The sequence below is a fragment of the Myotis yumanensis genome, unplaced genomic scaffold (genome assembly GCF_028538775.1).
Source record: "Myotis yumanensis isolate MYYU_CA2020_CCGP unplaced genomic scaffold, mMyoYum1.0.hap1 SCAF_3, whole genome shotgun sequence".
In the NCBI taxonomy this organism is placed as follows: Eukaryota; Metazoa; Chordata; class Mammalia; order Chiroptera; family Vespertilionidae; genus Myotis; species Myotis yumanensis.
The window spans coordinates 96,030,227-96,042,176 of NW_027223754.1; the positions used below are offsets into that span (position 1 = coordinate 96,030,227).

General features: G+C 39.1%; 1 protein-coding gene across 3 annotated transcripts in view; it reads right to left on the minus strand.

Moving 5' to 3' along the window:
- The window catches only part of SGCG (sarcoglycan gamma), a 158,589-nt gene extending 152,153 nt beyond the window's left edge, over positions 1-6,436 (minus strand). For all 3 annotated transcript variants that reach the window (XM_070407494.1, XM_070407493.1, XM_070407495.1), the window contains exon 1: positions 6,346-6,436. The gene's annotated coding sequence lies outside the window, so the exon portion shown is untranslated. The remainder of the gene's footprint in view (positions 1-6,345) is intronic.
- Between the last annotated feature and the right edge of the window lie 5,514 nt (positions 6,437-11,950).

Sequence of the window (11,950 nt, forward strand, 5' to 3'; positions counted from 1 at the left end):
GATATCTTGCCTGCAAAGGTCTACATGAGGAAGAAGGGTTACCAAGCCCACATCAGTACCCTCAGCTAGAGTTCCAGTGCCGAGAAGAGAATTTCCAATAACTTGGGTCTGTAAGAAGCAGAGGGAATTTTGGCTGAGTGACACAGTGGCTGCTGGAGTCTCAGATGTTCTTCTTAAAAGGCCAGTCCATGAACTTACCTGTACTCACTCCCTCTGAGTTCCAGTGCTGGGGCATCAGCTTGAAAAGATCAATACACTAAATTGTGTGGCATCAGGGCAAGAACTGGGGGCAGCTTTCTCTCAGAAAAATGTTCTGGCAGAGGTCATTATTCCTATGCTGAGACCTCCCCACCACAGAGCTCACTGGTAGGCACCATATCTGAGTTTCCATCAACCTGGATCACACAGTTCACCTTGCTCTGGTGACTCTCTGAGACCCCACCCACCTGATTTGCAACCCCACCTAGGCTGTTTGCAATGGTTTTTCCATATGAATAGCCTATCCTGGCTCAGGCTTCATACTTTTCTAAAATCTCTCAAATAAGCAGTAGCTGTCCTCAGCATGCTCCATACCTCTCAATAAGAGGCCCTAGGCCTACCACTTGTTCACAACGTGGCTTCTCCTGGGCCCCTCTAAGCCCAACAAAAGTAGCAGCCATCTGCAGATAACTCTGTAGCTTATGCTGGGTGGCTCCAGGCAGAGCGTAGGCACTGGCTGACTTTGCACCTCCTGGGATACCTCAGAGCCAGTGAACCTGGTGATCAGCTTCAAACTACATCAGATTAAACTGTACCACCTTCATGAGTAACACACTCAAAGGACAGATTTGGAGACTGCAAAAGCCCAACTGAAGCAAGTCCTACTCCACAGGGGTGTCTCCTACACAGCAGCTCTTCCACTGTAGTTGCTGCTGGTCTGCACAGCCAATTGGCCTGGGAGTAAATCCCTCCCAGGGATACCAAAAGCAAGCAAGGCTCAACTACAATAGCACAGTATATTCAGCCCACACAGGGGTACACCTAGAGTGCCCAGGTCGGGTGAATGGGTAGGCTGTGCTACTGGGCCCTATAGGACACCTACTACACAGGCCACTTTACCAATTCCAGGAGACATAGAAGCTCTACCTAATACATAGAAACAAACACAGAGAAACAGCCAAAATGCAGAGACAAAGAAACATGTCACAAATGAAAGAACAGAAGAAATCTCCAGAAAAAGAACTAAATGAAGTGGAAGCAAATATACTACTAGATACAGAGTTCAAAACAATGGTTATAAGTATGCTCAAGGAACTTAATTAGATCTTTAAGGATCTTAGTGACAACTTTGAGGAACTTACAGAGAACATCAATGACATAAAAAAAAGGACCAGTCAGAAATTAAACACTAACTAAAATGAAGAATAATTTACAGGGAATCAACAGTAGAGAGAGGACACTAAGAATCAAGTCAGCAATTTGGAATAGGAGGAAGCAAGAAACAATCAGAAGAGAAAAAAGAAAAAAGAATTTAAAAATATAAATATAGTGTAAGGAGCTTCTGGGACAACTTCAAGCGTATTAACATTCTCATCCTGGGGGTGCCATAAGGAGAAGAGAGGGAGCAAGAAATTGAAAACCTATTTGAAAAAATAATGACAGCCGAAACCGGTTTGGCTCGGTGGATAGAGCATCGGCCTGGGGACCGAGGGGTCCCGGGTTCGATTCCGGTCAAGGGCATGTACCTGGGTTGCGGGCACATCCCCAGTGGGAGATGTGCAGAAGGCAGCTGATCGATGTTTCTCTATCATCGATGTTTCTAACTCTCTGTCTCTCTCCCTTCCTCTCTGTGAAAAATCAATAAAATATATTAAAAAAAAAAAAAGAAAAAATAATGACAGAAAACTTCCCTTACTTAGTAAAAGAAATAGACATACAAGCCCAGGAAGCACAGAAAGTCCCAAACAAGAGGAACCCAAAGAGGCCTACACCAAGACACATCATAATTAAAATGCTAAAGGTTAAAGACAAAGAGAGAATCTTAAAAGCAGTTAGTTACCTACGAGGGAACTCTGAAGGCTAGAAGGGATTGGCAAGAAATATTCGAAGTGATGAAAAGCAAGGACCTACAACCAAAATTACTCTACCTAGCAAAGCTATAATTTAGAATTAAAGGTCAGATAAAGTGCTTCCCAGAAAAGAAAAAGTAAAGGAGTTCATCATCATTAAATCAGTATTACATGAAATGTTAAGTGGTCTTCTTTAAAAAGAAGGGGGGAAAAAAGATATAAATAATAAAATGGCAATAAATACATATCTATCAACAACTGAATCTAAAAATCAAAATAAATGAACAAGTAATCTAATGAACATGATAAACTTAAGAATAAAATAGAACTAGGGGCATGAAAAACATGAAGCAGACTGAAGAATCTTAGAGGTAAGGGGGAAGAGGGCAGGATGAGATTAGCCAAAGATCTTATATGCATAACCCATGGACATAGACAATAGGATGATGAAGGCCTGGGCAGAGTGGAATCTGGATGGAGTGGAGCAATGGAGGGAAAAGGGGTACATCTTTAATACTCTCAACAATAAAGATTTTTTTAAATGCTATGGTATATTTACACAATGGAATATTATGCACCTGTAAAAAAGAAGGATCTCTTACCCCTTGCAACAGCATGGATAGACCTGAAGATTGTTATGCTAAGCAAAATAAGCTGGGCAGAGAAAGAACAACATCACATGATCTCACTTATTTTGTGGAATCTAATGAATAAAATAAACTGATGAACAAAAAAGAAACAGAAGCATATCCATGCCAAAAAATGACTAAAAGGCCTCAGATGGAAGAGGGTTGGGTTGAAAGGGAAGAGATTAACCAAAGAACATATATGCATAGCAATACAAACAATAATGTGGTGAAGGCCTGGGGAGTGGGGGGGGCTGGTGGAGGAAGGCAAAGGGGAGGAAAATGAGGGATATTTGTAATACTGTCAACAATAAAAATATGCATATTGAGATGACTCATAGTTTCATGTCACCCACCACTAATTCTCTGACACCTCTCCTCTATCTCATCCTCTGGCCATAGAGGGGTGTCCCTATGACCAACCTACAGGGGAGGGGAAAAAAACAAGTGTGGTTTCAGGGTGGTTTGGTTCCATATTGGTGCAAGTCACAAAAGGCCTGTCATCTAGTTTATTAAGTCTTTGAGTTTTTATAACTAAAGCTGAAATTTTCAGTCAAACCAACTATAATCTCCCTTTCCTTCCATCAAAACCTCAATTTTCCCGGTCCCTAAAAATAATATTAAACTAAATCCTAACTATGAAAAATACACAAAATTAAAAGCAAATTTTAAGAAAAAAGTTGTTTATATCTATCAACCAAGCTGAGCTTCTTTTTTAGTTGCAAGTCTCTATATAAAAAATTTAAAGCAAAAAGAAATTCTTGAAGTATACATAATTAGTTTTCTTATCAAATGCAGTGTATATGCAATTTTCTGATTGCTTTGACAGTTTTTTTTTAAAGTTTCAGAGGACTTCAGCACCATGTTTCACTTCTATTCTTGTAGTCAGGATCAGAATGTGATGATTTAAAGTGATTTGCAAATGTTGTGAGGAAAACCCCTTCAAATCATTCCAATAAGGGGACAGCACAATTTTATGTTTTACTGAGATTAACACCTTAGAATATTTTACATAAATTTTTCATTAAGATCTAACATGTTTAGGAAACTTTAACAGTCATTTGATTTTTTTTCTTCTTCATAAATACCATTAAGGATTTTCTTTCAGTCAGTTGGTGAGAATGTCAGGGAAGGTTTTCTATTTGTATTCTGGAATGCACATTTTCCTCCTCAACAGCCATCACATATTAGTATGTGGAGAATGTTCTCTGCTGGAGCAGAAATAGCCTCACCCTAGAATCTCCTGCCTAGATAGGGCCCATGTGCTTTCTTAGGGGGTCTGGAGAAGCAGGTTACAAATCCTGACCACTCACCATTCTAAGGTTCTTTTCTGACCTCCCTATTAGTAAGAATGGGAATAAAAGGTTATATGTTGCCTTGCTGTTGATGATGGTGGTGGTGGTGATAGTGGTGGTTATGATGAGGAGGAGGAAAAGGAAGAGGAGGAGGGGGAGCTGCTGTTTACCAAGAAGTCAGACACTTCCTAAATGTTTATATGAACTGAATTTGACACTCATAATAACCTTAGGAGGTAGATACTGTCATTATCCTCCTTTTTACAAATGAGGAAACTGAGACAGAGAGCAATTAATTCACACAAAGTCATATAGCTAGAAAGTGGCAGTCTGACTCCACAGCCTAAAGTTGTAATCACTTTCTCTTCATGCTTTTCAGATGTTTCACAAGTAAAATTAATTGAGAATGTTTACGATAGAGTTAAAAGTCACAAAGGTGAGGTTAGGTTTTAAGGTGCCCATCTTCATGGCGATGACTTCCTCCTAGTTCTCTCTTGTGTTCCATTTCCCAATCCTCAGCTGAGGCAATTTTTTGACTTTTTACAACTCTTCCTGTCTCCCTCCTCTGATGCTCCTAATCCACTCTCCTTGGTAACCTGAGTGACTTTCCAAAAAATATGTTCCTGCTATTTTTCTGTTGTAAATACTCAAATGGATCCCCACTGCTTTAGGCTGATGAACAAATCCCTTTGGGCATAAGAGAGACCTCCTTGAAATCTCTGGTCTCATTTCTTATCAGTGGTACACTGCACAACAGTTATATTGAAGTTATGCTGAGAGTTTGAGAGAAATTTTGATATATTTGCAAATTATTAAATTTACTAAATACTCCTATATCAATTTTCCCATAAAATTATCTATAGCATAATAACATGTAAAATTAAAAATGAAGTTTGAGTCTGAAATGGTAAATATAGGGGGTGAGGAATTCTTCAATACTCATGAAAACACCATAGAATTATCAGTCCCTGTGGTTGGTCCAGAGAATGATAAAGCTAGACAAGTGCTGACCAGGCTAAAAATAAGAGGAGAAGGAAGGATAGACAGAAACATAAAAGCAGGTTCTGAGGTCAGAGGCAGGCTCTGAAGGAATGGAAAAGTAGTAGAATCATACTCAAGACTGTAGTTTTTTCCATCTTACTAGGAAGCCACAGCAATGGTGGACTCAATTGAGAAGCAGCAAGGCGCTGCAATGAGCCAAGTAGAACAGGGAGCAGAGGAGAACCACAGGTCCTACAAAGTATGCAAGATTAAACCAAATCATAATTTTCCATTATTATTTGATTTTCATATATTACATAATATAAATTTAATTTAATAAATAGAAAGTATATTTTTTAAAGGACAATATGGAGCAATATTAATTTCAGCTGCAAGCTTAGTCAACATCTTTTGGAAATGTTTTCATTTGAGTTTAAAAGAAAACCTTAGATAAATTCTAGAACCTATAAAACCAACACCAACTTCAGCCATTAGTTTTGAAACTTCATAAGTGTGCCTTTTTGTACCTATCTCCACAAAATGTTCCCAAGAAAATAAGCAAAAGATAAACATAGTGCATTTTATAGTTCATTTTGTACTAGTAAGTTACTCATCCTGCTGACAAATTTTTCAGCCAGTTGAGTTATAGTTTCCCTTATTATCTTTCTGTATGTCTTCCTTTAAAAACTTGTTTTTGGATTGCCCCATATTAACTTAGGGAACACAAAGAAAGAACTGACAACTTTAGTAAGCCATAGCATAGCACAAGTTTATATTTTACCCTACTTACATTTACTTTTTTGAGATATATATTATGAACAACAATTTATTTATTTCCAGATTTGGGGGAGAAATCATCCTCCTTCTTTCATTCCAAGAATAGTTAGAAAGCTGAAGTTGGTGTTTTGTTTATTTCCAATTTATCAAATGACTTTTGTCCTCATTAATATTAGTCTGTTTTTAATGTCTGTAACAAAACTATAGACAAAATGTAAAGCCAATGTAATTTCACTAAAAAATGTAAGAGTAGAATTAGAAATAGGTGATCTTAAAGACAATATCTTATCTAGATTAACCACAGTTTACAATTTAATGCTTGATAATATATAAATATGCTATCATGGTATTCTACAAATTAAAATATTAGGAATATAAATTATACTAAAATACATAGCATATTAGTAATCACAATAACTTAAATGATATTAAATAGAAGTTAACCACATTTTGTTGATATTTAATAATCATTTGAAATGAACTTAATCAACATTTTAAATTTAATTTATTAATTATTATGTCACCTTTTGAGGAAAAAAATCAAGAAGTCTTGCCTCTATTTGGTTTTTAATTGTACATTGTAATTATATAAAATACAAGTAAAAAATGATTGCTTACCTTAAATTGCTTGCAACCAGTTCAAGCTCTACCAGAGACAGAAGGTTTCAAACGTTTCCATCAGTTGCAGGAGGAGAGTGAACGATTCAGGCTTCACCAATTATGCCTGAAAGGAAAGGCTCTTAAGTGTTTGGCCTGTCTCATGTTTCATCTCCTCCTACTAGCAGCAGGCGTGTATCTAATTTTACTCAGTGACATAAACAGCTCATACCAGCTTAACATTGTTTGGGCACAGATTCCAGGACACAGCTCTAAGTATGCCAAACACACACACACACACACACACAATCTTACAAAACCAACATTTAAACCCTGAATCATAATAATATTAGACAACTTTCTAAAATAAACTTTATCTCAAATGAATAGCAAAAAGCTTCTGAGATAGTTTCCAATGGAATCTAATGTTGACAAAATCTCCTGAAAAATCACTTCAAGTTAACATGCAACATTTAGAATTTACAACTTTATTAGTATTAAATGTATACTGTTCTCATCCAATTGAGCTGTGCATCAAGTCACTCTTTAAAAATGACTTTCTTTAAGCCTCTTTTTAAGTGAAAAACTCTCATATTTGAGGAGAAAACCTTCAATAATGATAATAAATAGAAGATAAACAAACTATTACAATTATGTGTCATTTTCTAGTAAACTACATTTGTATTATATCTAACAAATTATGTGAATGTAACAATGTGATCTTGGTATCTTACCTTTATTAAAAATAAAAACAATTAAATTATTCAATTTTTATAAAGTGTTCTTGAAGAACATAGGATACTAAATTTTTAAATAATCTTAATCTTTTATTTTGTATCACTTATATATATATATCCTGGTTAGCAGATTGGCTTAAACACAAACTAAATTATAGATTTGAAATTAGTATTTTAGTACTAAACCTTGAATATGAGAAACAATGTAATGATATTCCATATGCTTAATTTTTACTTTATTTTATTTTATCCTCAGGAGACATTTTCTCTTGTTTTATTTCTTCATACTCCAATTCTTTTTGAATTTTGATGCTTCTTACACAATACCTCCAGGCTTTAAAAACTGGTACAGTTTCAACTAATCAGACATCCTATATATAAAGTGTAATATGCAAATCAACCGAATGGCAGAACAACAGGTGAGTGGGGGATGGGGCCGGCAAGCAGCTGTCACCAGGCCAGCCAAAGTGCATGCCAGCGGGTAGAGGGAGGAGACGGCAATTGGGTGGGGGGACAGGAGCAACCAGTGGTGGCGGGGCGATAGGGGCTTACACCGTTCCCTGATTGCCCACCTGTTCACCTCCCACAGAGGGAGGCCATGGGCAGCAGCAGTGGTGGGGCGATTTGGGGCAGGGCCACCCAGCACCATCCCCATATAGGCCTGCTGTGATTGCTCCTCCCCCTCCCCCACAGAGGGAGGCCACCAGTGGCCCTGGCACAATTGGGGGCGGGACCGGCCACTCGCTGCCCGTGCCATCCATATCGATTGTCATGCTGGTCACCTCCCGAAAAGGGAGGCCAGACTACGGCTTAGGCCCACTCCGTTCCCCTAAGCTGTCAGTTGCACATCCCCTGAGGGCTCCCAGACTGTGAGAGGGCACAGGCTGGGCTGAAGGACCCCCCCCCCCCAAGTGCACAAATTTTTGTGCACTGGGCTTCTAGTATATTTATATGATGTTAAAAATATTTCATAAATTCTCTGAGCATTACTATCATGGCAATTCAATTAGACAAATTATAGCACAGCTATCAATTCTTTTAAAATCTATTTAACAATGATTATATGAGACTATTTTTTTATGAGTATATGTCTGAAAAGTCAAAATTTAAAAATTTGAACTCAGTGTTCTTGTTGAAATATCATATATATACAGGTTAAATAATGAGGGATCAATCAGTAAATTTGGCTTATAGCAATGAATTTTTCAATGTTTTGAGGTCTGCTTTGTAAAAATATTAGTCAAATAAAATGTACTAGACCATGTTCAGGCCCGGTTGAATCTGATGAAAGTACAGTGGTTCCATTTTTAATAATTCCTATGACTTTATACACAAACTGCAGTTGTAAGCTCCTATGACTAAGTCCCCCCAAACCACATCATACCTTCCTCACAAACTAAACTAATCAACTCCTCAAACCTGCTCTTTTATCCATCCTTCCTTTCTTGGTTTATGGCTCCATCCTCCACAAAGTCACAGAGACAGATTTGGGAACCTCCCTCACTCATAAGACATCCAGTCACAAAGCTCCCAGTATCACGTGCTGGGCCTGCTTTCTCCACCTTGGGTCCTGTTTGACTAGGGGCCTTCAGGCCAAGCCTGTTATTTTAGCTGGTAGCTCTTTCCCTGCTTCCAAGCATTCCATATTATATACTGAGGATGGCCAGAGAAATGCCAAGAACAGATAATTCTGTCCATATCATTTCCCTGCTTAAAGTCCTCAGTGAGCCTTCAGGATATGGTACCCGGTACCTGAGAGGACACACATATCTTTATGAGTGCTCCCTGTCCATCTCTACTGTCCCTTGCCTTTTGGGTCCCATACAAAACCACAAAATTCACACTGCCTTTGGGTGTTCCGCCATATCTCTGACTAGTGTTACCTCCCATCTTTTTCACTGGAGAACCATGTAACTTTTTACAAATCTCACCTTGGATGTTTTTCATTGACTTTTTTTTTTTTTTTTTTTTTGAGAGAGAGAGAGAGAGAAAAGGAGAGAGAAAGAAACATCAATGTGAGAAATAAACGTTGATCAGTTGCCTGCTGTATGTGCCCTGACCTGGAATCGAACCCACCACCTATCAGTGTACAGAACAACACTCCAACCAACTGAGCCATACTGGCCACGGCTGGAGAACTATGTAACTTTTAAAAGACTATTCACATGTCACTGTCAGATTTTTATGTGTTTGAGGGGAGCCCACCTTGGGGTTTAGACCACAGACTTCTCAGGGCCAACCCCCCACAGCTGAGATATCCCTCCAGAACTTCAGCCACTGCTTGTGGGAACACAGCCAGCCCTCTCACACCTCCTCACTTCCCACCAGGCTTAATGTGGCCTCTTCTTACTGTCCTTGGTTATAAGTATTATCTCCAGCTAGTATAAGGTTGGTTATTCAGAATGATTTTTTCTATATTTTAGTTCTAATTCCAGTTTGGTCCTGAGAGAATGTCAGTGTAGCTTCCTCTTAATCTGCTGCCATCTGGAAAGCCCAAGTTTCTCTCTATCTTTAACCTTTGTCATTTTAATTTTGATGTGTTTTGGTGTGAGCATCTTTTGCTTCATCTTCTTTGGGACTCTGCTCTTTCTGGACTTGTGTGTTCTTTTCCTTCACAAGATTAGGGAAATTTTTGGTCCTTATTTCTTCAAATAAGTTCTCAATTTCATTCTCTTCTTTTTCTAGTACACCTATGATGTAGTTGTTGTTGATCTTCATGTTGTCCCATAGGTCCCTTAAGCTATCCTGATTTTTAAAATTTCTTTTCTCTTTTTGCTGCTCTGATTGGGTGTTTTCTGCTACTTTGTCTTCCAAATTGCTGATTGAATTTCAGCTTCATTCAACATTACCTGTATTCCTTCTAGTGTATTCTTCATTTCCAACTGGTTCTTTTTTATGGTTTCTATGTTCTCTTTCATATTTGCTATCTTTTTTTGAAGTTCTCATAAGTTCCTTGAATGCCCTTATAACTACTTTTTTTAACTCTCTTTCTGCTAAATTACTTGCCTCTGTTTTATTTAGTAATTTTTTCTTTTTTTTCTAAAGGTTTCTCCTATTCTTTCATTTGGGGCTATTTTTTTGCATCCCATTCTGGCAAAATCTTTGTGTTTGTTTCTATGTGATAGATAGCTTTACTGTCTCCCAATCTTGGTAGGGTGCCCTCTAGGAAGAGACTCTGGTACAGATCAATTTCAAATGCTGCCTCTAACTGGCTCTGAGCAATATGTTTGAAACTACAAAGCAATCCACAGTTTGTGGCTACCTTGGCTAGGCCTGTGTGTGCACAAGAACCAAGGTGCACATCAAGGCCAGATTCTACCTGCAAAAGTCCCAAGGCACACAAAGATATGCCTCCATCTGCCTCTGTCTGCCAGCTGCCTGTTAGGTTCAATCACTGAAAGAGCCTCTGGCAGTACTTGAGTTGCATGAGGAAAGTTCTCAGTGAGTGGTGTTCATCAGATTGATACATGTTCAAATTTGGTTGTAGGGAGCAGCTATAGAGTCAAGCCTTGGACTGACCTGTGGCAGGGCCACAAACAAGTCCCAGCTCAGAGGGCAGAGCCCTCCTAGCATAATTAAGCTTGACATTATAGACCTCCCTTGCTCCTTCCTAGGTAGCTAATGGGCTGTGGGCGGTGCAGTAAGTGCTGCCAAAACAAGGTGAAACTCATAAGAGCATTGTAAACATGTTGACCACTTCCCTTGTTTTGCTTTGTGTGCTCTGACTATAAAATAAAGCTTTGGCTTGCAGGCTGGGTCACTGTTTCCTGCACAGTGATCTGACCTAACTCCAGCTGTATTCTCTTGTCTGTCTTCTTTAATCCTCACCACCCCTCCTCAGGCTCACTGAACCTGGCCATGCTGGCACAGCACTTTTGATGCTAATGCTAAATCTGAGGCCACTCAGCACAATCCCTGTTATACCAAGTCTAGCTATTTCCTGTCAGGTGCCTGCAGACCCTTTTGGTGGGACAGGGTCTCAGGGTGTCATTAGCATGAGGCTAGCAGAGTTTATCAGGCCCAAACAAACCAAGAGTTGGCTATGTGAAGAGAGGGCTTTACACCAGTTTCATATGTGAGAGAAATATGACCCTGTTTTCGAGTCACACAATTTAGTCTGTCTTAGATTCTACCTGGAGCCCAATTTCAGCAGGTTAGTCACTGGGGTTTGGAGGGTGGGGCTAGTGGATCTTCTCCAAGGGAAGGTCCTTGTCAGGCTTGGGGGAAAGTGGGAAGAGTGGCCCCTGCCTCAGAGCCACACAACTCAGACTGTGCCTGTACTTCTAGCAGACTCTCATATCTCTCTGGCAGAGAGTCCATGCTGACTTTCGCAGCCAGATGTTATATGGACATCTCTTCCCCGCTCTGGTGTTCTGGACTGTGGAGCCCAGTGTGGGGTTTAGATCCCATGCTTCATAGGGGAACCTTTGCAGTTCAGATATCCCTTTTGAATCTCAGCTACCAGTTTGTGTCTCTGCCCTTCCTACCAGTCTCTATGTAGCTTTTTAAAAATAAATTGTTGGTTTTAAGACTTCTGTTCAGTTAGTCTGCAGTAGGTTATTCAGGTTGATTGGTCTATATTTTAGTTATAACTCCAGTTTGGTCCTGGGAGGAGGTGGATGTAGCTTCCACCTACTTCACCATCTTGGATAGCACCTATCTCTTTGTTATAGTTCTCACTAATTTCCTCTACTCTTCCACTAAGTTCAACGAGCACCATTAAGACCAATGTTTTGAATTCTGCATCTGGTAAAATGCTCGTCTCCATTTTGTTTAGTTCTTTTTCTGATGTTTTGTTCTATTTTTACATTTGAGGCATATTTTTTTGTCTCCTCATTTTGGCTGTCTCCCCGTGTTTATTTCTATGTGTTAAGTAGAACCACTACATC